The 27,724-nt window shown below is 38.5% G+C and overlaps 1 protein-coding gene and 2 long non-coding RNA genes across 4 annotated transcripts in view; 2 read left to right on the top strand and 1 right to left on the bottom strand.

The window, feature by feature from the left end:
- Positions 1 to 27,724, bottom strand: part of meis1b (Meis homeobox 1 b) — a 605,459-nt gene that overhangs the window by 424,477 nt on the left and 153,258 nt on the right. The gene's annotated exons all lie outside the window — the stretch shown is intronic.
- LOC108191969 (uncharacterized) lies at positions 1,948 to 22,027 on the top strand. 2 transcript variants are annotated; one of them, XR_001800830.3, is made up of 4 exons: positions 1,948 to 2,019; positions 17,453 to 17,547; positions 21,548 to 21,628; positions 21,726 to 22,027. It is a non-coding gene; the product is annotated as an uncharacterized lncRNA (long non-coding RNA). The 2 variants fall into 2 exon arrangements; XR_012389110.1 differs by lacking the exon at positions 1,948 to 2,019 and adding an exon at positions 16,318 to 16,793.
- Positions 10,292 to 12,379, top strand: LOC141377109 (uncharacterized). The gene is made up of 2 exons (XR_012389116.1): positions 10,292 to 11,834; positions 11,958 to 12,379. It is a non-coding gene; the product is annotated as an uncharacterized lncRNA (long non-coding RNA).

The following is a 27,724-nucleotide window of genomic DNA, read 5'->3' on the forward strand; positions in this document are numbered from 1 at the left end:
GCTAACGAATGGGTCGCGGGAGTCGGCTTGCACGGCCTTGCCCATTTGAACCCTGCACTTCCTGCGTGTACCCCTCTATTACTAATAGCTCAACTATTCCACTTTTATTTGTGTACACAAAAATATAGATAAGTGTGACATACTTGACTGCTGACTCACTGCCGCGCATTATGGGCCGCCGGTCCGCCGGCTATGTTTTCTCTTGTGGTGCCACCACACACAAAGTGCTCAGTTTCAGTGTCACGGACAGGCACAGACAGCACATTGTCCCTCACTGCTTGGGAAACGTCTGCGTTGGGACATTAATAGCGACAAGTGTAATTTCCCCTCTCTCACTTCCTTCCAGCTGAGCCTTCGGGAAAGTCAGAGGATGTTACTGACTGGGAAAGAAGGTTTATCTCAAAAGGACAGGGCTTCATTTACTCTGACAATGGGAAGTCATGATCTGTAATTGATGTGCTTGCCTAAGACAGAGATGGCAAAAGTACACAAATCCTTTACTCAAGGAGAAGTACAGATACTCGTGTTTAAAACGACACTGGTAATAGTTGAAGTACTGACTACACTTTTGTACTCAAGTGAAAGTATACAAGTACGGCCTAAAAAAAGTTACTTAAGTAAAAAGTACCCATTACTACTACATGTTTTGGTTTTCCTAGGTAGGTAAATATCTGCTCTCCACCCATGTATCATCATCCTGACGCAAACTCACAGTGTTCATCATGTAGTTTTGCGGATGTTGGATCAAAAACAACAGCTGCCTTTCATGTTCACACACAATAAGTCTATACGTCTGTATGTCTTTATAAATAATGTCTTACATTTTACACTGCTTACATTTTACACTACGGCGATGCAGTGGCTCAGTAGGTAGTGCTGTCGCCTCACAGCAAGAAGGTTGCAGGTTCGAGTCTCGGCTGGGTCAGTTGGTGTTTCTGTGTGGAGTTTGCATGTTCTCCCTGCAATCGCGTGGGTTTCCTCCTAACAGTCAAAAGACATGCGATACAGGTGAATTGGGTAGGCTAAATTGTCCATAGTGTATGAGTGTGAATGAGTGTGTGCAGATGTTTCCCAAAAATGGGATGCGGCTGGAAGGGGATTCGCTGCGTAAAAACGTGCTGGATAAGTTGGCGGTTCATTCTGCTGTGGTGACCTCGGATTAATGAAGGCACTAAGCCGAAAAGAAAATTAATTCTGTCCAAAATGTATAACGATCACCTCATTGTCACACTGTAAAAAATACAGGGTTCCACACAATTCATTCATGTTGTCCCAACACAAATCGATTAAGTTAGCTTAATAATTAAAAAAAAAATTTGATGTGGATTGAACATAAAAAATAAGTTGTCCCAATGAAATCTCAGGAATTGTGTTGTTTCAGCTCATTTTAATTAAGTAGTTTGAACAAGTATTATATATATATATATATATATATATATATATATATATATATATATGTGTGTGTGTGTGTGTGTGTGTGTGTTTTGAGTGCATGAGACATTTGATTGTTTTAGCACTAAATGTAGAAAGTTTTACAAAAACTTTTTTTACAGTATTAGATTGAAAGACCAGAAATCCTGTGCAATATGATCGTAAGTGGACAAAAGACTGTTTACTTAAAGCATTAGTAAGGCATATTTTTGACCTGAAATGTGTCTCTCTTGTTTACCTATGATCTGATCGAGCAAAATGTGCAACACAGGCTCATTCTGAAAACGTAGTTCGTGGACGTTTCTGGAGACCATGAATTATGTAGCCGAAGGTACGTTTGGCTGCATTTTATTTATTTTAAGCGAATGATACAGGGCGGTATGACTTCATTCCTTTTCACACCTACCAGATCACCTCTTACCTCCATTTGGAGGGCTTTTCCGCTGCAACCAGTTTGTCCAGTTAGCTCGTTGTGCACATCGGCTGGAAATCTTGAGGCTTGAGGCGCAGAGAGGCGCAGAGAGGAGTTGATCATGACGATGACGACGACTGGGTTCCAGTCCGGGGAAGAGTGGTTCCAGAACTAAGGTAAGACAAAAACAGAATCCAAAAAATAAAATTAACAACTTAATTTTAAGGTGAGAATGTGGTAAAATCCAAAAACGTGGTAAAATTCAGACGATGGCTTTTCTTTTCTGGATGGCTTTTGTAAACTGTTGGTTGGGTTTAGGGAAGTAAGCAGGTGGGCGGGTCAATCAATACAATTGGTTGGGTTTAGGGAAAGAGGAGGGTGGGTCAGTCGATTGGCCTGGCGTCCAGTCAGTCAGACAAACAGTCAGTCAACAGCGGCCTCTGGTGGGTTCAGGCAAGAACAGCGCGGGCACAAACTGTGCTCATGAGAGAATTTTGAGATACGAAAAAGCACACACAGCGGCCTCTCGTGGATTCGCGAAAACAAAAACTGCAAAAATATATACCTCCCGAGACATATTTTGCGGTCTCCAGAAATGTCCACCGGACTACGTTTCATAATGAGCCTGGGTTGAAAATGTCTCTTATTACCATGTAAACAGGACAGCATCAGTCATGTTAAATTGTCTACCTCTGTAGTCATCCTTGCCTTTCTTACAGTAATCTTCATAAACTAGCCTACATACTGGGCGGGATAGCCTTGGTTAAAAAAGCCGCGTGCTGGAGCACGCAGGCGCACAATGATGATAAATAGACTGATCGCATCAAAAAGGTATTCAAATTGCGCAATGCAAGAAATAATATAGACTATTATATGAAAGTAATGACTGTGGTTTAAAAAATGTAAGGAGTAGAAAGTACAGATATTTGTGTAAAAATATAAGGAGTAAAAGTGAAGAGTTGTCAAAAAAATTAATAGTGGAGTAAAGTACTGATACCCGAAAAATCTACTTAAGTACAGTAACATTTACAGTACAGTACAACAGTATTCTTACTTTGTTACTTCCCATCTCTGGCCTAAGATTACTGTTACATACATTCAAAAAATAACGTTTGCTGCTTGTTTAAACAACTTTTTTAAAATGAGCTGAACAACACAATTCTTACGTTTTCGGGGGACAACTTAATATTTTTATGTTCAATCCACTTGAATTTGTAAAACTGTTGAGTTGACTTAATCAATTTGTGTTGGGACAACATGGGGGAATTGTGTGGAACCCAACATTTTCAGTGTATGTATTATTATCCCAAACTAGTTGCTTTTCACAGTGATTGTTATTTTCAGTTGCACATTTAATAGAATTGAGTGCACTTCTTTTTAAGAGAATGACAACACCTTTCCACTTTTTATGCAAATTTAATACATTCCAGTTCTACCTCAAGTCCTCTTTGAAGTCTACTTTCAGCGTGAGGAAGATATAGTTACATTCGCTTCTGGTTTCCACAGTGAAACTCATTGTTTTGCATAGAAAATGACTAAATGACATGTTTCGAGGGTTCAGGAGTAATACAATAAAAGGGCAGCATGTTATAACATGACATTGAGATTATGTGCTATTAAAGCACTGCTGATGGTTTCTATAGCCACTACAATAGACATGACATGACTTAGGTGCCACGAAGCTATGAAGTGTGACCCTGGACCACAAAATCAGTCCTATATTGCACGGGTGTATTTTTGGCAATAACCAAAAGTAGCTTCTGTTCTTCTTGGCTTTGTGGCTGTACATTAAGACAGCAACAAGGTTTGTCTGAACTCGGGTCAACCATGTCTCGTTATTATAGACCATTTTGAGGAATGTAAACAATAACAATGTTCCTAATGTTTTTTTCTGTTTTACATTTTTAATTTCTATAGCTTCAGAGAATGCAAAAAGCCCCACATGTTGATAAATAATCCACCTCTTGTTACAGTTATGAAATAGTCTGAAAACAAGCAGGAAATGTTTATGGCAGGAAATGTTTATGACATCACCATATTGAAATGTTATATGCATATAGTATTATGATGTAATGCATATAGTATTATGATGTAATGTCTCGGCTGTGTATTTAAAAATGGTGGTTTCTTTGTTTTCATTCTCCTGCTTGCGTATGCACGAGTGACACTTCTCTGTAAACCTATAGGGTTTAGCTGCGCGTCTAGCTCCACCTTTCGCTACCCTTTTGCCATGCTAGGTACCCTTTGCAAAGGATGCCTAAAAAGTGGTACGGTACAGTTCGGTACCTTTCGACAGTGGAAGCAGCCATTAGAGCATACCAAACCAAACCGTACCGTACCACTGTGGAAACGGGCCATTTGCGGACAGATTTTGGCTGAGGAATTTTAAAATGGCTAAAACAACATTTCAGATGTTTTACAATGTGGTCAGTTCCCTGTTTTGTCTATAATGCCATACCATCACACCTCTTTTATCCACTTTTTATGACTTTTACTTGATGCGCATGCTGGAATTTATTCTGAGTGTTTCAAGTCCACATTTCTTCTTATTGGTTAAAATGTTCAATGTTTTGTTATGCTTCTCTCTCCCTTAGCTTCTGGGGCCTCATGTATCAACGCTGTGTACGCACAAAAACTTTGTGTACGCCAGGTTTCACGCTCAGAATCGCTCACGTTTGGATTTACCAACGATGAACTGAACGTGGGAATGTACGCAGCTCCACGCCAGCTTTATGGCTGGCGTACGCACATTTTTTGTGAGTGTCTGTTTTATTTCCATTGGCGACTCCTAGAGGCAGTTGTGTTAAATTCCTCTCTACAAAGTGTCTTTGAGCCTTGCAATGGCAGCTGTATGAGACAGGTTCATCTAGCAGGTATATAAGGTTTCCAGACCATACAGTTGACCAGCTAAACATTAAAGCGCAACTTAGTCAAAAGGTCAGAAAAGGGAGATATCCATCCAAAATACTGTTGGTGTGCCTCCAGGAACAGGGTTGGGAAACACAGATGTAGGGCTCACTAATCCATGTGAAAAGGGGTCATTTAGACAACATACTGAAACATTATTTTTTTAAATGCAAATGTACCATCACTTACTGTCTCTCTCTCTCAGGCATACAGATATCAGGACTGATGTTGATCTGACCATTTAAATGAGAGTTTAAATGAGTTTGATTACCTCTGCCTCGCACCAACCCAAATCCCCCTGCATGCACACACACACCCACTTTCTCTCTTTCATACGTGCCCTTGCAGTGCCGCTGATCATTACCTTCAGCTTGCTCCCTTGTTAATTACCAAAGCCAGTTTGACCTTGGCCGCTGTTTAATTAGTTTTTCGAGAGGTGACAATTATTAAGGATTCCAATTACATCTGCCCGTGTGCCGCGTGCGAGAGGTTACTGAAGACAATCCAGCTGTAATGGAAGACATTCTCAATTTAGAGCTGGGGACAATCGTACATGCTGTATTTAATCAGGGATACTGGTTATATAAGGCAAATAAGATGTCAAATCAATTAAGCAGCGCGGAGGCGAACGGTCTGTATAATCTCTTGCCAAACTGTTCATTAATACAAAACTAAAATCGTACTTCGTTTCTCTCATAAACGCAGTTTCTCTTTTCCAATTATGAGTTAGGCCAAAAATACACGTACACCGGTATTTTCATGAAAGTTCTTTATGAAGTTTCCCCGCTTTTGTTTTTAAAAACATCTCTGTCCACGTGAAATTGAACACACTGGGATGCACGTTATTGGCATGTCGAACCAACAGTCGGACACAATTCAGTTCAGTTCAGCTTCATTTCTATAGTGCTTTTACAATGTGGATTGTGTCAAACTAGCTTAACATAGAAGTTCTAATAAATTGAATCTGTGTCAGTCCAGTTTTCAGAGTTAAAAGTTCAGTTTAGTCTAAATTTCATTGCTGAAAGTCCAAACACTAGAATAAAATAAAATAATTTAATTTAAATGTGTTTGCTAGTAATAAAAAACAGCATATCTGAGAAACCTCTGGACAGTTTTGTGATTCAAGAGTATATGACGTTTTTCTTTTTTTTATATAATTAATTTGTTGATTTTTTTTCTCTCATTTTATTCATCTTTTTTTTCTTTTCTTTTTGTATTAAGATGCACCTCTTTTGTATATTCCCTCTTTTGGATGTTGCCAAGCCTCTCATGTTAAATTACAACATATGGACTGGACAAATATGGTACACTCTGTTTTCTCACTGTCAACTCAGGAACTCGGGAATGATGTGTATATGTGTGTATGTATGTGTGTGTATATATATGTGTATATATATGTGTGTATGTATGTGTATGTGTGTGTGTATATATATATATATATATATATATATATATATATATATATATATATATATATTTTTTTTTTTTTTTTTTTCTTTTCTTTCAACGCCGTGGTTTTGGTAGAGTAGGGGTAATGTAATGCGTTAAACTGTAATTGCAAAAGCTCAAAATATTCAAAAAAAAAAATAAAAGATGGTCTTGGAAGGTAAATCAAACAAGTTTTAGGGTGTATGTACTGTCATCCTGGCAAATATAAAATAAATAAGTTACTAGAAATTATTTATTAAAACTATTGTTTAGAAATGTGTTGAAAAAAATATCTGTTAAACAGAAATTGGGGAAAAAATATACAGGTGGGCATCAATAATTTAGGAAGGCTAAAAAATCTGATTTCAACTGTCTACTGCAAATAAAATAAAATAATTGAAATGTGTTTTATTAGTAATAAAAAAAACTCACCACTGACCAGTGCATGAAAAAAAGTCAATTTTGCCTGCGGCGTCTTGCCTTAAATGAAAAATAACAGAGCTCAATTAAGTCTCCAGAGCAATGAAAGAACAACCTTTGCGCAACGACAACTTCCTCTGGGTTTTCCAGAACGGATCTCTCTCTCTCTTTTTTTAATTGTTGAAATCAAAGGAGATTATTATCTGCCGCGTTCCTTTACAAGAAAGCTGCGCCCCAGACGAACACAGACAAGCTCGGTGGGATTATTTCATTAAGGCGTGTCAGAACCTGAATTTTAAATCAGTGCCTCCACCTCTTGTCTGTCTTAAGGCGAACCCTTTCTCTTTCCATTATCCCCCAGTTAAATCCACAGAGTTAAAGGTCAAGCCAGGCACAGGGGAGTCTCTTCTTGGCGGTGTTAAAGCGTCGTCTTTTATGCACGCTGAGCCTCAATGAGAGTCTGCCTGGAGCCCCCCCGGGCCCCTGTGCCGCCGAGTGGGCAGCCGCCAGTGAAGGAGGTCACATACATATTCATCAAATCGGACATGCACATGTAAACTGCTTTTAATAGGCTTTGACAGCAGAAGTTGTGCTTGCCAAAATGTGCATCCATCTTAAATCAGGCACAGGCTCACTTCACCTCAAGCGTTATTGAAGATCAACTTTTAGCAGCTTAAGAGCAAAAAAGAGAGACAAATTAAGTCTTGCCTATGAATATTCACACTCTTACTTTATAAAAGTGTACAAATGTGTAGTTTACATAATAGGGCTGCGTGATATTGGAAAAATTTAATATCGCGGTGCATTTTTTTCTGTGATATGCGGTTGAAGGCTAAATTATTAGCCATTTTGTGAAATTTGTATTGTTCATTCATTTGTTAATTTTCTTTTCGGCTTAGCCCCTTTATTAATCTGGGGTCACCACAGCGGATTGAACCGGCTACTTATCCAGCATATGTTTTACGCAGCGGATGCCCTTCCAGGTGCAATCCATCACTGGGAAACATCCATACACTCATTTAAACTGATACACAGCGGACAGTTTAGCTTACCCAATTCACCTATAGCGCATGTCTTTGGACTTGTGGGGGAAACTGGAGCACCCGGAGGAAACTCACGCCAACATGGGAAGAACATGCAAACCACACACAGAAATTCATTTAGCCGAGGCTCGAACCATCGACCTTCTTGCTGTGGGGTAATTGTGCTACCCACTGCACCACTGTGTCGCCCCTTTCCAAGAGTCTCTTCACATTCCAATAGTAATAATTACAGTAAATGATCTAAATGTGTTTATATGTATTTTTATATTCTGGGTAAGGGGCTGATTACACTGAATGCGCATTTACGTTACAAAATGTGAGGTGCAACTGCCTTTTTTGCTGAAAAAAAAAAAAGCAACTGTGCTTCTATGTCGAAAGACAACGACTGGATCAGCTGGGTATTGTGCGAAAGTGTTGCTGTTGATATTAAAGGTGTAGTAAGTGATCTGCGACAATGCTAACCGGCTAGGTTAAATCTCTGAAACACAGTCCTGCCCCTGCTTGGCAGGTAGCATGCAGGAATTACACTGATTACTAAGCCGTACTTACATGCTATTTCAGAGCGAATATGCAGAGAAAAGGCTGATTTATACTTCTGCGTCAAACGCCGGCGTTGACGCATAGCCCTACGCCGTGGCCGTCACTGACGTCCACTTCTCATAAAACAACGTGTAGCGCAAGCTCTGTGATTGGTCAGCTTGGTTGCGCTGACGAATCTGGGCAGGACCGAGAGCCACGCTAGCCCAATGGAGTGATTGTTTACAAGTGTAGAGTCCCATGAAGGAGCTCCGGATGGAAATTTTTGTTTTGTGTTTACCTCATAGTTAAAGTTCTTGGACGTCCGCCGGTTCCTGCCTCAAAATGAGCAAGTTTGAGCCACTTGTACATCCAAGAAGTGTTCAGGAAAAGCAAAACAGTAGTGCAGAAACTCGACACAGAGAAACATTTACACCTCACTGCCAACTAGCGCTTCGGAAGTGTTAATGCAGACCAACAGAGACAGCGCGCAGAAGTATAAATGCACAGCTACTTTTTTTTCAATTTAACAACATAAAAACGTTGGACCAATTGGGGCGTTTTTTAGATCGACCGCAACTTGACATAGGAGTACGGTCCCCCCGCCCACCAATACTGATTGACAGGCGTGCATCATCATACCCTCAGTTTGTTGTTTCACGTCCGCCATTTTCAGCGTGTGAGTCAAACCAGTGTCACTAAAGGAAAACCCTTGCTTTATTTTTAGATGTAAGGCTCACTGGGCTCAACACAACATCAACATTCACCACATTAAGGTTCTAAACGGAATTATTGTTTGTAACTTAGTTTGTTTGCAGGTAGGTTTGCAAACATGTGTACTTTTCATTGCGTCTACCTTAAACTTCAGCCGTTTGCATTTCTTGCGGTCACTGAAGCTCCCTGTGATCTTAACTAGGTGCAGCAGGAAAGTTTCCAGAGCGTTGCCTCATGTGAGTGTCGCTCCATTAGGAATAAAATAACGAACTTGCCTGCAGGTCGCACACCAGAAGTGTGCGACCGGCAACTCTCAGCATCGCACCACGCAGCGCCATGCATTTTAGAATTCTAAACATAAGTTTCTATTAGGGTACACACAACAGCGCTTCAAGACGGCGGCTATACACGGCGCTCAGCCAGGATTCGGGACACTTCATATTTCTGCTACGCCACAGAGTGCCATCTGAATAGTTTTATTTTAAATAGCATCCGAATGTGCGTGCCTGGTGTGCCTCAGTCAAAGTTAATTCAGTGTGCGTGGTTATTAGTTTCAGTGTACAAGCTCTAAACTTTAAACTAACACACAGTTGGCTGTAAAACTATACAAAGACAAAGATTTTGTACTCTCTGCCTGGTCTGTGTCCGAGTCGTACATGTACGGCTGAATGCTGGTCCTCTCACTCATGTTGCTTCTCCCTGTCTGTTGCCAAACACAGAGCGGGGGAGCTCTTGGCTCCGCTCCCTTGTTACGTTGGGCGGGAAGTCGAAACTAATTTCCAAGTGAAGCAACCAGCCTGATGTCACGAGGAAATGTAAGTATTTTACGTTTTGTCCGTTTAGTGGCTAATTAGTACGAATTCGTATAAGTTCAGTCGTACGAAAATGTACGATTTTAAAAAGAAGGCGTGGCACTCAACCCCACCCCTAACCCTAACCGTCATTGGGTGATGAGCAAATCATACTAAATTGTACAAATTAGTTAATATGAATACATATGAATTAGCCACTAAATCAAAAAGTTACGAATTGCCATGAGATTGCGTTGGAAGCAACACAGCCCTAAAACAACGACCTGTGTACACTTTTTAAAACATTATAATAAACAAAATCTGAACTGTGTTTTGAACTGAACCTAAACTGGCACACTCAGAAGAACCAAAATATTAATATTAAATCTTAAAAAAGGGGTAAACTATGTGCCCTTTAAAACATAACATTACCTGTCTGAAAGAAATACTTCAGCCATGGTGTCAACCTACCTCCAGCGAGCAAAAGTAAGTCCAATATTGAACAATTCAATATTGTCTATTCAATTCAGTTGCATCCCTCCCCCTTCCCCCCGAAAAAGAAAATCTTTAGAGTTGTGTTTTTTCAACTTGTGTTGTTTTAAAATAAGTAGTTTGACCAAGTCATTTTCACTCTATTATGATTAAACGTTGCAGTAGCTCCAAAAAACATGTGCACTGAACTGAGATTTCTGCTGAACTGTAATCCTGCGATGTGACTATTGTGGATCTGCACATAGCGATATCGATGCTGAAATGAGATATCACGCAACCCTAACACATAAAAAAGCAGAAGAAAAGTACACTGATGACCTACTCTTTCTGCTGAACTTCAGAATTGCTTATTCGAAGGAAAAACATGATCCCATGAGGCAACAGGAGAGGACTGATGAATGGAAGAAAAGCAATGCTACTGACACTAATAGGTCATGTGAAAGTAACAATATGGCGTCAGTGCCGATAGCCTTGTGTGCAGTGGGTTGACATGACTGAGTTTGAGTTCAGGCTCCCTTTCTCCATGTGTTCAATACTTTTTCCTCTGCGTCATTTCATTTTATTAAGCAGAACTTAATGTCTAAGCTAATTAGATTTGGGTTTTCTTTGCATATATGGATTTCTATGGTTGTTACCAACATCCGGGTGAAACTCAAGTCAACAGCACCTTTAGAAATATAATTTCTAAGAAAAATGGTGACATTTTTAAAACTTATTTTCCCTGATATATAGTAGCAGCAGTAGTAGTAGTAGTAGTAGTAGTAGTGTTTTCAAAGGTTTTCCACTGAATCACCAGTTTCAATAAGGCACCCACATTTTAGAGAGTGTAGCTGCCTATATCCACAGAAAACAGTTCACTTTTTTTTCTTTGGTTTTGGGATAAAGCCAGTGTCTAGCAATTCTCCATTTCGTAGTCTACCTGCTATTACTTTGCGGTGCATTGTGCATGTCGGGACGTTCACAGTCTGATGTTTTTCGCCGGTTAATCTGAATGAAGCATTAAATGGAAGAGCCTTCCGCCATCCCTCAAATAACACTGGAATTATTGTAAAAGCTTTCTGGTAATTGGATCAGATGAGGCAGGTAATCAAGGCTGAAGTTTTTTTGTTTGTTTTCCTTCTTTGGCCAAAGCAGCGCAGCCTCCTGTTCGGCATTTCAAAGACGAGGGAAGAAAAAGCCTTTGACGTGACACTCAAAACCAAGAGCGTGAGCTGCCAGCAGTGACAATGCTAGCGTGCTCGCTGTCTCGCCATCATAAAGCAGTTTGTTGATGGGCTACCTGCCCTAGTCTGTCTGGTGCGGGACCGGTAATACAATCCGTCTCATTCAGACAAGAGGAGACTGCCCCCAGGCATCGTACTATGCCCTTAATCACGACAAAAGCTAAGATGGGACTTAGATAGCACATCAGCCTTCCCTCAGATTGCTAATTATGATATTATTTTTCAGCCATGGAGGCTGGAATGGGCAGTTCCTTGGGTTGAAGAAGAGATCCCGCGCTCCGAGGGAGTCTGGGAGAAAAAGTTGACCATCTCCAGCAGTGTCGTGTGCTGCAAATTATCCTTTCAGCGTAACCTGCATTGCCACTCGTAGTCCTCAATCTCCGTAAGAAGCACTCAACCCATAGTGTATTTTTTCGCTGCCTTCACATGCGGCGCAGGGCTCAAAAACTCCCTGGAAGTAAGTCAGCCTCTGTAACACTAGCACTGAATTGGCCTTTGACAATGTGACCAATGTTGTTCTAAGAGGGCCCCCCTGAAAAAATGATTTAATCATTTTTCTCTTTCTCACTTATTTTCCCAGCATGGGAGCTGAGCGGCATTCCAAAACAGTGAGGGAAAGACATTACAGCAGCCATTTCCTGAAAGGAGGGGAGGAAAGCTCTTACAAGGCACTTCTTAATAGGATCGCTGAGCGCTGAGGCCTTAAGCAGACTACTCGTCTCCAAACATCTTCAGGAATAAAATACAACCTTGGGTTTTGACAGTGTAAAACGTCTATTTTCTTACCTCTAAGCAACACAAATACAGAATTTGCTGGAAGCAATTTTAGATTTGTTTCAAGGGGACATGTTAATGGCACAAATTTCTGAAAGGAACAGTCGAATAATAAGAAGATTTCCTTGAGAAACCTGTTTGGAAATAATCATTATTGCCATTTTTGCTTATTTTTGTGTCAGCCACTAGAGGATAGACATTGTCAAATTAATAAATTATCATTCTTCATGTCTTTATGTCAGATTTTTTTTCCTATACAGTGGAGGCTAATAGGATCCAATGTTGTTTTGCTCCTAACATTAACATGGACATTTTTTTTTCTTTCTTTTTGCAATAGCATACACATGAAACAAATATTTGTGAAATCCAGTGAAATCGAAATCTTCTCAAGGATTTTTAGGCAGCATTGATCAATGTAATCAGAGTTGTGAACACTACCCCAAAAAAACTATGATTTGAATGGCATCTATGCTCATGTAAGTCTGTCTGTTTCTCCTTAAACTGAGATTCCCACAATTTTGGATCCGGCCTGAACAAAGAGCACAAGACTGTGCTCCTGCAAGGATCAGCAATGTTCCTTCGGCTAGTCTGAATCCCCAGACTGTAACCTACTTATGCCTAACCCTAACCTGCTTCACAATGGAATTCACTCACAGTTCTCAAGCATCTTACACCTGGTATGGTAAAGGTCAGTATGGGTCACCTTTATCAGGCTTGCGTTTCCACTGCTAAAAGGGTACCAATGGTCAGTCAGTTAGTTATTCAGTCAGTCAATCAGTGCAAACCTCTCATCTGTATCTTTATCCTTCACCAGCACATGTATACCACACATCTAGCTAGAAAGTAATTCCGTCATTCCCAAGTTCATAGTAGTCCAAAAGGTGGCAATAATAGTTTGTTGATGTTTTAGGTTGCTGAAACAATCATTTGCTCCTTTGTTTTTTCCAGATTCTTCTTTGTTTTTTCATGCGTCAATCTCATATTTGTCCGTTTCTGAAAGGATCGGATGTCAGAAGCACTTTAATAGTCACGCACACATTATTAGCATTAGCTCAAGAAGTTTGTTAATTCAAATATAGATGCGTGCCAAGCAATCGCGAGAAAGCGAATCCGCTCATGCTTTACATTTAGTCATTTAGCAGACGCTTTTATCCAAAGCGACTTACAAATGAGGACAACTTTAGACAGCCTTGTAAAAAACTAAGGGGCACAAAGTAGATTCTGCTCTTCTTCTTGGCTTTGTAGCTGTTTATCAAGACGGCGTCAAGGTTTGTTTGAGCTCGGGTCGACCATGGCTTGTTATTATATGTATATATTATTACAGTGTAATGTCCTGGCTGTGTTTTTAAAAATGACGGTTCCTTTGTTTTCATTCTCCTAGTTTGTTGCACGAGCGAGTGACGTATCATCTTGTGCTCCACCTTTTGGTACCCTTTTGTTGTGCTAAGTACCCTTTACAAAGGGTACCCAAAAAGGGGTACGGTACAATTCGCTTTTAGGTCCCTTTTGACAGTGGAAACAGCCATAAAAGAGTACCAAACAGAACCATACCTTACCGAATGGAAACAGGCCACTAGACTGCAGATATGCCTTTATTTTCGGCTAGTGGAGATCTGGTCACACAGACCAAGCCTGGATCCTTCAGTTGGTGGAGTTTTGGTTACTTTCCACTGTCACCTCTGGCTTGCTTGGTTGAAGCTGCCCTTCGGTTAATCCTCCTTCAACAGTGACATTTGTATTAATCTGAACTGAATTAGACTGAATCAGTCTTCAACAATGACTACATTTATATGGACATCAGTAATCAAATGATTTGCCTTTATCTGAATAAGACAATAATATAATTAAGGTGTTTACATGAGTTGCTTTTTGAATGTTCCTTTCATGTTCAATTTTTACGTTATAGTACATAGTTCGATAAAACGTCATTGCATTACCATTCATTCGACAATAGTTTACAGTGTTTACATGTCTGTACTGGACTTAATAATGTGACAAGAATAAGAATACTCCACATCTTAATTCGATTTCTGTTTAGCTTGATTAGGACTTTAGTCAGATTAAGAACATCAAAAATTGCTGTTAACATCATAAACTCTTAATTAAGAGTATTGTCTTAATCGAGTATTGCTGTCCATGTAAACGTACTGAGTGATATAAGAATAGGTTTTAATTTAACTAGAATTACGCAAGCAACCTTCCTGCAAACCTGATATGCTGGATTTTTTCCCCCCTGAAAGGGTGCTATGGCTTTTTATTTTTTATTCTCCAAGCTTTGACACAATCTACATTGCAAAAGCGCTATAGATGCCTTGACTCCCACAGAAAAAAGAATATCAAGTCAAGATTAAAACCATTACAAATGTCTGAGGACCAAACATAAAACCTAACCATTACACATTCTTTCCACTTTGAATGGTAAGGTTGGACAAGCTATGCTGAACCTGCTTCCCTTTGAAAATAAAGAGCAGTCTTTGAGGTCCGGCAGCATCTCTATTGTTCTTCAAGCACATATTGTCGTCTGATCCAGCCCCCATCAATAGCTGACATCCACTTGAAATCTTTGAAGTCGTGCGTGTATATATATGCCACAAGTGGTCTTCATGTTACAGTAGATCGCTTTAACCCATCCCATTACTTACAGGTCTGACGGGGCAACTCGCATTAAGTCTGCACCGGCGTCAGAGTTTGAGTGGCACATTAATAGCAGCCCCTCCATGGCACTTATTGTATTCAGATGACTGCAGAAACGGAGTGCTTATACATTGTAATTATACACTCCATGTTGATGGACGACTCTGGTGTTTAAACTGGAGAAAAATTTCCTTTGTAAATGAACGCAGCTCTAATTGCGTCGTCCTTAAAATAACTGGGGCGCTGACCCTGGCCAGAAAAATCCAGCAACATAAACCTCTTGCTGATTTAATCACTTTGCCCTTAATAAGGTCTATTTTTAGAGCAGGGTAAGTGTGCGCCTATTGAGGGTTTCCCAGATCTATCAGTCATAGAGATGGAGCGGCTCAAAGTCGAATGTTAAATGCATTTACAGTTGTTTTGTACAGAAAATAAAACTAAAACGACAAATAGTCATCAGCTCACTCACGAAAATATTTAGTTCTTGTTCAAACTACTTTTTTAAAATCTGAAACGACACAATTCTTGAGATTTTGTTTGGGCAACTTCGTTGTTTTATGTTTAACCCGCTTACGTTTGAAAAAAAAAAAAACTAATAAGTTAACTTCATTCATTCATGTTGTCCCAACATAAAACCAACATTTATGAATTTAATTAGATCACCATGTGGAAAATATTTTGTTTTTAGATTTCCTTTGTAGCCATCTACGTTGCAAAAATTTAAAAAAAATATTAAATATGTGTCAAATGGACACATTATGGTTTGATATTCTTATGATGAAATGCCATGGAAATAATGGAAAATATTTTAAAAAATAGGTTTAATTTTATATATATATATAAAATTATGTACAATTATGGGGGTATGTACAATTACAGAATGTTTGCAAATATATAAAAAAGATCCTCCACATTATACTTATGCAAAAAATAAATAAAATAATATAAATAAATTAAAACAAAATATCTCCTTCTATAATTATTAGGTACAAGTGATTATATTACAACTACATGTCTATATGTATATACATACATGACATCATATGACATCATACAATTATTTTTAAGTATACTGCAGTTAAATGTTGCAGCCAATTAGTGCAATCGCAATCCAAGTGCTTGCAAAATAAATGACTATTAAAATGTTGATACTGTTTGATACAATCCCTATTCCATCACTTAACTTTAGCTAAGTGTGCAAAATTTAAAGTGTAAAAACAGAATATGGAGACATTCTTTGGCACAGTTAATGCTTTGCCTTTAGTTTTACCGGGCCGAGCTGATTTGTGTATTCATTCAGCCTGTCTCATCTGTCTCTCCAGCATTCCCTGTGTCTATCCTGCGCTCATATAACCTGCATGATAATTCCATCAAACATCATTTATGTAAATGCAATTACTGGAGAAACGCGATCGCTAGATGCAGGGAATTTATTGCTCAGAGGGGTTTGGCTCTAAACATTCAATTAAAATATTATGTTTCATCAGATTTAATCAAAACATAATAAAATACAGGGGACAAACTGGTCTAGCGGTCTTCTCTGAAGAACTGAGTTTGTGTGCGGCTCTTTGGTCTTGTGCCACCGGTGTGTGTGCCAGGGGACATGCCAGCTTTGGCAAAGGTCGACATAGATCTACTGTAAACAAATGGTCACTATTTTAACATTGAGTTTCCTTAATACATACAGTGAATAACCGTAAATTTACATTCCCAGAAATTTCCTGCATGACAGTTAACTTTTAGTTTTTTTTTTACATTACTATAGTAATAATTTTACATTTCTCTGAAATAATACAAGTCTGAATTATTCAAGTTGTGCTCACTGCAGAGCCACTTGAGCAGAGCAGAGCTTCAGCTCCAGCAGAAATTGAATGGCCTGTAATGGGTGAGACAGACAAAGGAGACATCCAAAACTTGCGGTGTTGGGGGTCTTCCAGGAATGCGGTTGAGAAACACTGCCCTAGAGAGTGGCGTGTACATTTTTGACAATCTCAAATACGTTATTGAGGTAAGTTTTCTCATAAGTGCAATACATTTTTGTGTACATTTGTGTACATTTTTGTGAATATTAACATTCTTCTTGTCCGTGTCCATAAGAGGAGCTGCTCAGCAGGTAATATACCAGCTTGATATTGACTTGTCTACTTACCCCCTTCCCTAAACCCAACCTATAAAACCCATCGCAGGCATTTGCTTCTACCGCAGCCTCACACTTGGGTTTTGTTTAACCTGGTTTCCAGGATCACCCTTCACGAGACTGAAAACATACCGCTATATGCATTTTTGGAGAGTGCCAAATATGTCCCAGGAGGTACGTTTTTTTTGCAGTTTTTGTTTACGGAAATCCACCAGAGCCAATGCGTATGCTTTTTGAAATCTCTAATTTCTTTGGTGAGTGCCAGTTGTGCCTGCTGTTTTTGTGTAAATCCACCAGAGGCCGCTGTCGACTGACTGGCTGACTGACTGACTGACCCGCCCTCCTCCTTCTCTAAACCCAACCAACAGTTTCAAAAGGCAATCCAGAAAGAAAACCCCTGGTTATGACCATGTTTTCAGATTTGACCACATTCTCACCCTTTTATTTACTTATTAATTCTATTTTTTGGCTTCTGTTTTTGTCTTACCTGCTTTCTGGAACTGTTTCCTCACCGAAAACGAACCCGTTAGTTGTGGTCAACTCCTGTCTGCGTTTCAAGTCCACCAACATACATGGCGAGCTAACTGGACAAACTGGTAACAGTGGGAAAGCCGTTCACATGGAGGTAAGCGGTCAGCTGGTAAGCTTAAAAAGAAATGGCGTCAAACCACCTCATATCTTTGTATTAAGACGAAATGCAGCCATACACACTTCTGGCTACATAATCCGTGATCTTCAAAAATGTATATAGGGCTATATCTTCAGAATGAGCCTGTCTATGAAGGTAAATAGTCAGCAGTACCGCCCCATAGCATTTGTTTTATAGATAAAATGCAGCCATATGTTCCCACGAACACATATTTCTCGGTTCTCAAAAATCTACTCCAGGACACATTTTCTAGTGCTTTTGTTAATTCCAACACACATCAAGGATAAGTCCAGAGCTTGGGTTTCAAACTCATTCTCTCCACCTGCGATTGCTTTCATCTAACACCGTCAAAGCCTCATTACAGAACATTCCTAAATGTTTTCACAACACAAGAACTTTTTTTTGTAACAGCTTCGCGGGCACATATGTAACGGTAACACTTTACAATAAGGTTCATTAGTTAATGCATTTACTAACATGAACTAATCATGAACAACACATGTACGGCATTTATTATTAATTTATTATTATTAATATTAATCTCAAAAACTAAATTTTAAGTCTTAAAAAGTCTTAAATTGACTGAAATATTATGTTGTAGGTCTTAAATTATTTAAATCATTTTTCCTTTTTATTTTAAAGAAGGGTTATCTTAAGGGAAAAAGTGCATGTATACAGTTTTGCATGTATAAAGTTTTGCTTGTTTTGACATGTTATTTAAAATACATTGAAAAGAAATACCTAAATTATACAATTTCAGAAGTAAAAATATTTTCCAGTTGAGCCATTAGAAAAAATCCTTATCATTTAGCCCTGTATAGGTGTCAAATTTCAATCGGAATGATCTTAAAAATATCTTTAAAAGTCCTCAATTTAACTACAGAAACCCTGGAGATCTCTCTTCTCAAGCAAATGAACTAAACACAATTAAGCGAGCCAACTGGTCCCATAATTAAAGCAGAAAAAGCAACCTATTTACTTACGATTCCATACACCATTTCTGGATGTTTAACACACCAGACTGGATGCTTACAGATGTGTTTCCAAGGCGATAAACCTTTCACTTTGGTTGGTGACGCGTGCTCAGAGGCAGGGGTGCTTGATTCAGGCTGTCATACGCAGATGTCTCCGAGGCAAAGACCTGAGGAGGTGGAGGGCACGAAGACCCTCTCCAACCCCCCCTGCTAACAATTTACTAGCACAGCATCGAGAGGTGAACCGTGCCACCTTTTAATTACAATAGCTGTTTTTCGTGGTATATGCAAAGCAAAGCGTCGTGAGGTGATGAAACAACTGCAGCGTGAGAAGAGAAAAACAATTTATCAAGTTACCCCCTTGTCAAGCGCTCCCATATGTACCTTCCCAAGAGTCTCTGCTGTGGTGTTGCGCGCATAAGTTCAACTCCTGAGAAACAACAGAACAAAAACGTACGTATTTTCGGGCTGTGCGTTTAAGACTGTGGTATACATTAACCAATGTCATTTAAGTGTATTTAAAGGGACAGTTCATCTACAATGAAAAGTCTGTCATCATATACTCACCCTTGAATTTTTTTGTTTGGTTGAAAACAATGTAAGATATTATAGTTACACTATATTTAATGTACAATTGATGCCTTTAACAAGACTATAAGCTTAATAAACTATGAATTAGCTGCTAATTAATACTATTAAGGTAGTAGTTGGGTTTAGGCATGGGTTTTGAGTAGGATTATGGGTGTAGAATAAGATCATCCTTTATAAATACTAATAAACTGTTAATAACTTTATAATAGGCAGGTTATAAGCCAGTAGATAACTGTGTGTTTTAATATAAACTAAAGAGTTACTGTAATTTTAAACAATGTTTAAAATGTGTAACTATTGACTAGCTAAGTCTATAAGCTTAATAAACTCTTAATTAGCTGCTTATTAATAGTTATTAAGGTAGGATTTGGATTAAGTGTGAGTTTTGGGTAGGACTCGGGATGTAGAATGAGATCATCTTTTATAATTACTCTAAACAGTTAAGAGCTTAATAATATGCAGGTAATACGCAAGTATTTAATAGTGTGAGTTGTTACGTAAACTAAAGCATTACCAATATTTTGAAGAATGTTGTGAATATGTAAGCATCGACTAAATAAGACTATAAGCTCAACAAAACAATTAATTATCTGCTTATTAATAGTTATCAAGGTAGTGGCTGGGTTTAGTTATGGGTTTTGGTAAGGATTTAAGATGTAAAATGAAAACATCCTGAATATTTACTAATAAACAGTTAATATCTTAATAATAGATAGATAATAAGCCAGTAGATAATAGTATTATGTTATTCAAACAAAATCATTACGATACTTTGAAGAATGTAGTAAATATCTAACCATCAGCTAAGACTATACTTTAAGCTCAATATACTATTATTAGCTGCTCATTAATAGTTATTAAGGTAGTAATTGGGTTTAGGTGTGGGCTTCGGGTAAGATTTCGGATGTACAGTTGGAAAAGATCATACCTTATAAGTATAATATTTTAATAACAGTCAGGTAATAAACCAGTAGATAATTGTGTGAGTTGTTACGTAAACTAAAGCATTACCAATATTTTGAAGAATGTTGTAAATGTGTAACCATCGTCTAACTATGACTATAAGCTCAAGAAACTGTTAACTAGCTGCTTATTAATAGTTATGAAGGTAGTAGTTGGGTTTAGTTAAGGGTTTTGGGTAGGATTAGAGATGTAGAACGAGATCATCCTTTATAATTACAAAAAATATATATAAATTTTAATGACAGGCAGATAATAAGCTAGTAGTTAATAGTGTGAGTTAAGTTATGTATTTACTAACATGAACTAATCATGAACAACACATGTACGGCATTTATTAATCATATTTGAACATTTACTAATGCATTATTAACATTCAAGTCCATGAAAACTTGTTAACGTTAGTTAATGCACCATGAGTTAACATGAACTAACAATAAATAACTATATTTTCATTAACTAACGTTTATTAACATGAATAAATACTGTAGTAAATGTATTGTTCAGTGTTTGTTCATGTTAGTAAATGCATTACTTAACATTAACTAATGAATCTCATTATAAAGTGTGACCCATGTAACTACTAATTCATGAGATCAGGGTGTTCAAGGGGCCTTAAAAGGTCTTAAAATATAATAATATTAATCTCAAAAACAAAATTTTAAGTCTTAAAAAGTCTATTTGTCTAGTTGTTATGTAAACTAAAGAGTTACTGTTATTTAAAAAATGTTGGAAATATGTAACCAGTCAGTAGAATATTGTTGTTAAGTGAACTAAATTGTTAGCAATATTTTGAATAAAGTTAATATATACACTCTCAGAAATAAAGGTACAAAATCTGTCACTGGTGCACTACTACCTCAAAGGTACATTTAAGGTACATTTTGGTACCAATATGTACCTTTGATGTACGACTAAGGACTCTTTAGGTACAAATAAGTTCCTTTTGAAAAGGTAGTGCCCCAGTGACAGCTCTTGTACCTTTATTTCTGAGAGTGTAACCATCGACTAACAAAGACTACACTGTAGTTTAAATATAGTTAAATTTGATTAAATCAGCCTGGCGTATTTGGGTTGCTGCAATAAAATCAATTTCAGGTGCTTGACTTTGTGTCGAAACATAAATAATTTATAAATTCATAAACAACTGTAAATTCTTCCAGCAGCTTGATTCTAAATAGCATTTTTGGGCCAGTTTCGCATTTGTCTTTCCACTAAGGAGATGAGCAATTCTCACTCTTCTTGTCGAGGATAATGAGGCACTTTGTCCTAATTTCTTAAAATTCACATTTGAATTGCGTCTCAGAGGACAATTCATCAGAAATGCAAAAACATTCAATGTTTTATGAATGCCGTTTCATTTAGTAGTTTCTCCTCCTTTGCATTGTGCGCGTCTAATCCAGGAACATGACCTCATTTCTGTAGTTTTTATTCCCTGCGCTTCTTTGCAGCGTTTTCCACATTTAGAGCGCACCCAAAGCCCAGAGCGCGCAGCTGAACACAAAGATCTGCAGAAGAAGAAGAAGTGTATGGTTGGTGAATCCCATTAAAATGATTTACTGATGTATTTTTTCTCTTTTCTTAAGGATATGTTCACTATTTATTGCACTTTTTCTTTTGCTGTTTTAGGATCAAGTGGTCCGGCCATGGAAAACGAACAAGAGATTCTGGTGTTCGGTTCTATATAAAATGTGAACGCTGTCATACTAAATCAATGACTCTCAACTGGTGGGCCACAAACCAAAAAGTGGGCCGAATTCGTGTTCTGACAGCAGCAGGGGAAAACGATGTGAACTGAAAATAACAAAATGCAACTAATAATAAATAACCCATCAAGTGTTATCGAGACTACAGCAGGCCTATCATGTGCTGAATGTGCTTCCTGCTCAGTACATCAGTGTTTTGCACAGAGTAAAACAGTCGTTTTCTTATTAATGATCATCATTTCCTGTCGGTTGTGTTCCAGTAACCTGAGTGCAGCGCAATAACATTGATCTGAAGATCCTTTAACCGAGCACTTGATCCCCTGCTCTGTGCTACTGATAGTCAAAGCATGTTTTATTCAACTCTAATTAACTATTTTCATTTCGGATCGCGAAACTATACACTTCAGGTGCGGAAATTATTTAAGGAACACTGTAAGAAATGCTGGGTTCCACACAATTTCTTCATGTTGTCCCAACACAAATTGATTAAGTTAACTTACAACTGCTTTTACAGATTTAAGTGGATTGAACAATATAAAGAAATAGGTTCTACATAATTCCATAATGTTGTCCCAACACGAATCATTTAAATTAACTTACACTTGTTTTATATATTTAAGTGCATCGAACATAAAAAAATGTTAGAATTGTGTTGTTTCAGCTTATTTTAAGTGGTTTGAACAAGCAGCAAAAGTCTTTTTTTGAGAGAAAGTCAAAGACCACACTGTAAAAATGGGTCCCACACATTCAATTTGTGTGGGGACAACATGAAGAAATTAAGTTAAACAATTTTTTTTTCACAAATTTAACATAAAACAATTAAGTAGTTCCCCAAAAAAATTGCATGACTATTTTTATTTTTATTTTTTTACTTTTATTTTAATCCATTTAATTTTGGCAACTCCCAAACCAAATGTTTTCAGATTATGAATTTCAAACACTAAACATATTTAAATAAACTAAAATTCAGTAAAAATTTGACCTGTCGCCTTCGACATCAGTGCTTATTGTCCTGGCTTAGGTATGTGTTTTTAATGCATTATTCTAAAGCTCAGATTTAGTTTCAGGTATTTTTTTTTTTCCTTCAGAAAAAAAAACCTGATTTTATAAAATGCAAAGTGGCGTAAATGAATTAGCGGAGGCAGAGTAATTAGGACGTGTGCAGAGATGGAAATAAAATGAAGGCTTTTCCACTGATTTGATGAATGTCACAACCTGTCAAACTCAATGAGGCATCTGTAGTAGTGTCCAAGACTTAGTTTTATATTTTTAGACATTACTTTAATTTTCAGGCATACTGCTTTGTAACATAGAGCTTTCAATTGAATAAAGTAGCAAAAAATGTAACATTGGTCGCTGGTTCGAACCTCGGCTCAGTTGGCGTTTTTGTGTGGAGTTTGCATGTTCTCCCTGCCTTCGCGTGGGTTTCCTCCGAGTGCTCAGGTTTCCCCCACAGTCCAAAGACATGCGGTACAGGTGATTTGGGTAGCCTAAATTGTCCGTAGTGTATGAATGTGAGAGTGAATGTGTGTGTGGATGTTTCCCAGAGATGGGTTGCGGCTGGAAGGGCATTCGCTGTGTGGAAACTTGCTGCATAAGTTGGCGGTTCATTCCACTGTGGTGACCCCGGATTTAAAAAAAGGGACTAAGCCGACAAGAAAATGAATGAATGAATGAATAAAAATGTAACATTGTTATTTTATATTATCTTATATTTATTTTATTTTATTGAGGTTAGGCTGGGTCAGCAGTGAATGTGTGTCTCTGACTCTCTGCTGATATATTTGCAAGATACAGAGATTAGTTAAATGATCTGATGCAAAAGATTTGGACTTTCTAATGCAAACTTGCATTAAAACTTGCATATTACCTCATTTAATATCAGACAATTTGCATACAACCATCTTAACTAATCTTTTTAATAGAATGGAGTATGTACAATAAAACAAATCTAAAATATGTTTATATATTCTTTAAAGTATAAAACAGTTGATAATTAGTAAATGTTGAAAAGTCAAGAGTGAGTATCGATTCCCTTTATTTTGAAAGAATTGAATCACTGTAGTGATAAAGGCCTAAGCTTGGGGGCTAGATATGGGAAAATGACTTGCTTTCATTTCAAATCTGTTTGTGTTCAAGTAATAGAATGTTATTAGTCCAAACTGTATAGCTGCTCAAATAGTTTTAGGAAACTGATTGCGGTTAACCCAGGGGTGACCAAAATTTGTCCTGAAGGGTCCTGCATATTTCAGTTCCAACCCCAATTAAACACCCCTGAAGCAGCTTATCAAGCTCTTTATATGTATACAAAAACTTCCAGGCAGGTGTGTTGGAGCTAAACTGTATTTGTTTGGAAATGAAACCCAACGTCTAGTCGACGTCAATGTCCAACATTGGACAGACATTGCATTTTGGTTACTTTTCAACCCACCCTTAAAACAACAAAATCAACATCTAATGATGTTACAGCTTGATGTTGTATGGATGTTACCACTATGGCGTCTATCAGACGTTGGATTGTGGTTGCCATACCTGACAAATAAATGTCAGTTTTTGATGTCAATATGACGTTGGTTTAACATTGACTTTGGATTTTGGTCACTTTCCAACACATCTAAAATCAACTAAATCGTTATTGGACATCAAAATAACATTGTCTTTAGGTGCTAGCCGCCTAAATCTAACCTAATATTTATGACTTGGAATATCTGCTAGGCTTATTGGGTGCATACTGAATACTCAACATTAAATAAAAAAAATATATAGGTGGGCATAGATTCATTCATTCATTTATTTTCTTGTCGGCTTAGTCCCTTTATTAATCCGGGGTCGCCACAGCGGAATGAACCGCCAACTTATCCAGCAAGTTTTTATGCAGCGGATGCCCTTCCAGCCGCAACCCATCTCTGGAAAACATCCACACACACACACACACACACTATGGACAATTTAACCTACCCACTTCACCTGTACCGCATGTCTTTGGAATGTGGGGGAAACCTGAGCACCCAGAGGAAACCCACTCGAAGGCAGGGAGAACATGCAAACTCCACACAGAAACACCAACTGAGCCGAGGTTCGAACCAGCGACCCTCTTGCTGTGAGGCGACAGCACACTGTTATCTTGAAACTAATATATATTAATCTAGATTAAAATGGCTCATTTGAATTCTGTCGAAGGCATTCAAAATAAGTGTGCTACCCAAATAATGACTAAAATTAACGCTGATAATGGCCCACCACAAAACAATACATACTATTTTCATTTTTTAATTATTAATTTGCTTTATCATTTTAAATATATCATATTTTAATGTTAGAAAAGATCTCCCTATTTCTTTGGTCCGCAGAACATCCTAGGTTTGTGTGGGACACATTAATGTGTTTGCATTTTATTTAATTGATTTATTTCTTGTTAATTTTATTGTAATGTTATATTGCTTTTGTAATAGTAACAAAAAAAATTATTGTCTACATTTTTTTTAATTTTTTAATTTTATTTTAATGTTAAATTGCTTGGATATTCATTAATTCCTTAATTTTCCTTCGGCTTAGTCCTTTATTTATTAGGGATCACCACAGCAGAATAAACTTCCAAAAATTCCAGCCTGTGTTTTACACAGCGGATGTCCTTCCAGCCACAACCCAGTACTGAGAAACACTCTCGCATGCACACACACATTCATTCACTACCAGTCATTTTTGTTTACCCAATTCACCTAAAGCGCATGTCTTTGTACTGTTGGGGAAACCAGAGCACCCGGAGGAAACCCACGCCAGCATGGGAAGAACTCCACACAGAAATGCCAACAGGCCCAGCCGGGATTCGAACCAGAGACGTACTTGCTGTGATGTGACAGCGCTAACCACTGAGCCACTGTGCCGCATTGCTTAGATAATAATAATAATAAATAATAATTATAATAAAAGATCTCATTATAGGGCATTCCAGGTGGCAGAAAGGCGTATAGGTGTGTCTGGAGGTGGCGTGGGGGGAAGCGGCCTGTGCCGACTGAAATAAAGCCCTGTGTGGTGTTGTGTCAGCAGTGAGGACTCACCATCTTCCTGTTTTTAGCGAGCAGGTTCACAGCACAGCAGGAGAATATGCACACAGTCTCCACCTATCACCCTGTTTCTCACACACACATATCATTAGCTACTACACTTTAAAGTAAACGGCGGCAAAAGGCGGCGAGTGCCTTGACACTTTAAATTCGATTTAGCTGTGCATGTGAAAATGCTCTTTGTGCGCTTGCTGCCTGAATAAATGAATGGGTAATTGTGCCGTCTGAAACGTTGATGGCAGAACGGCGGCAAAGTCAAAGTCGGGAAGAGGTCGTTTTTTCGCATGTGGTGTCGCTGCCATGCGTTAGTCTGCCTTTGCGATCTGTCTACACCTTTGCAATCTAAACGCAGCCGTCTTTTTTTTTTTTTGCGTTTGTGCCAAATCGCTGACACCACAATTAATCACATCCTAATGAACATCCACCTCCCACCCGTGTTGCGTCGAAGAGCTTAATGAGCTTCAAATTCAGAGTGCGTATAAGACGGGTAGTTTTTATTTCCCCTCCTGTAAGCAGTGAACTAAATGATGCCACGTCCACAGCACAACTTCAGAGAATATATCGCTTTAAACTTGACATTAAAATGTTACAAGCATTGAAAGTTGTTGGAGAAAAGATCTAGCTTACAATTTAAATCATAAATAAACAAGAAAGAGAGAAATACAATATGAATTCTATCAAATAAAGTGACACCACACTGTGATTACCCAGCAGGCACAGGATACCAACATGACGTCAGATTGACGTTGTACCCCAATGTCATGTGGACATCGCATTTTGTTTTGTAATGCTAATCTGGTTGACATCAGAACCCAACGTTAGGTCAGCGACGATGTCCAAAGTTCAACCTAATCAATCAAATATCAACATCTAATGATGATACATCTTGACTTTGTGTGGACGTTACCGCTATGACGTCTATCAGACATTGGGTTTCGGTTGCCATACCTGATGAATAAATGTCAGTATTATATACCAATATGATGTTGGTTTAAGATGTTGGCTTGACGTTGGATTTTGATAACTTAAAAACAAAACCTAAAATCAACCAATTATCAATGTCATTTGAAAGCATTATTAGATGTCAAAACAATGTTGTCCCTAGACGCCTGCTAGACGTTGAATTTTGGTCACCTGACATCACAACCTAAATCTAAACATTGTGCTGCTCTATCAACCACTACCTTATTGTGGTGGAGGGGTTTGAGTGCCTTAGTGATGGTAAGAGCTATGTTGTCGGGGGCTAATGCCCCTGGTAGGGTCTTCCAAGACAAAAAAGTCTTAGGTGACAGGTCAGACTAAGAGCAGTTCAGAAACCTCTTACGAGCGCAAAAACAGTGAGAACCGTGATATTGCCCGATGGTGCAGCCAGTGCCCCACCCTGGAGCCAGGCCTCCAATCTGGGGTTTTTTATCACAAGTGAGGGAAAGATGGAACGTGAGATTGACAGGCGGATCGGTGCAGTAGCAGTAGTAATGCGGTCGATGTACCAGTCCGTTTTTGTACAGAAGGAGCTGAGCCGAAAGGCTGCTTTCAATTTGCTGGTCAATTTACGTTACTACTTTTATCTGTGGTCATGAGCTTTCGGTCATGACTAAAAAGACAAAACCCCGGACACAAGCGGCCAAAATAAGTTTCCTTCACAGGTTGGTAGGATGCACTCTTACAGATAGGGTGAGAAGCTCACCTGGGCGGAGGTCGAAGTAGAACCGCTGCTCCTCCACATTGAGAGAAGCCAGCCGAGGTGGCTCGGGCATCTGTTTCATATAAAGCCTGGTTTATACTTCTGCGTCAAGTGACCGGCGTAACTCACCGCGCAGGCAACGCGCGCAGCTGTGCATTTATACTTCTGCGTGCT

Source organism: Danio rerio, chromosome 13 (genome assembly GCF_049306965.1).
Source record: "Danio rerio strain Tuebingen ecotype United States chromosome 13, GRCz12tu, whole genome shotgun sequence".
In the NCBI taxonomy this organism is placed as follows: Eukaryota; Metazoa; Chordata; class Actinopteri; order Cypriniformes; family Danionidae; genus Danio; species Danio rerio.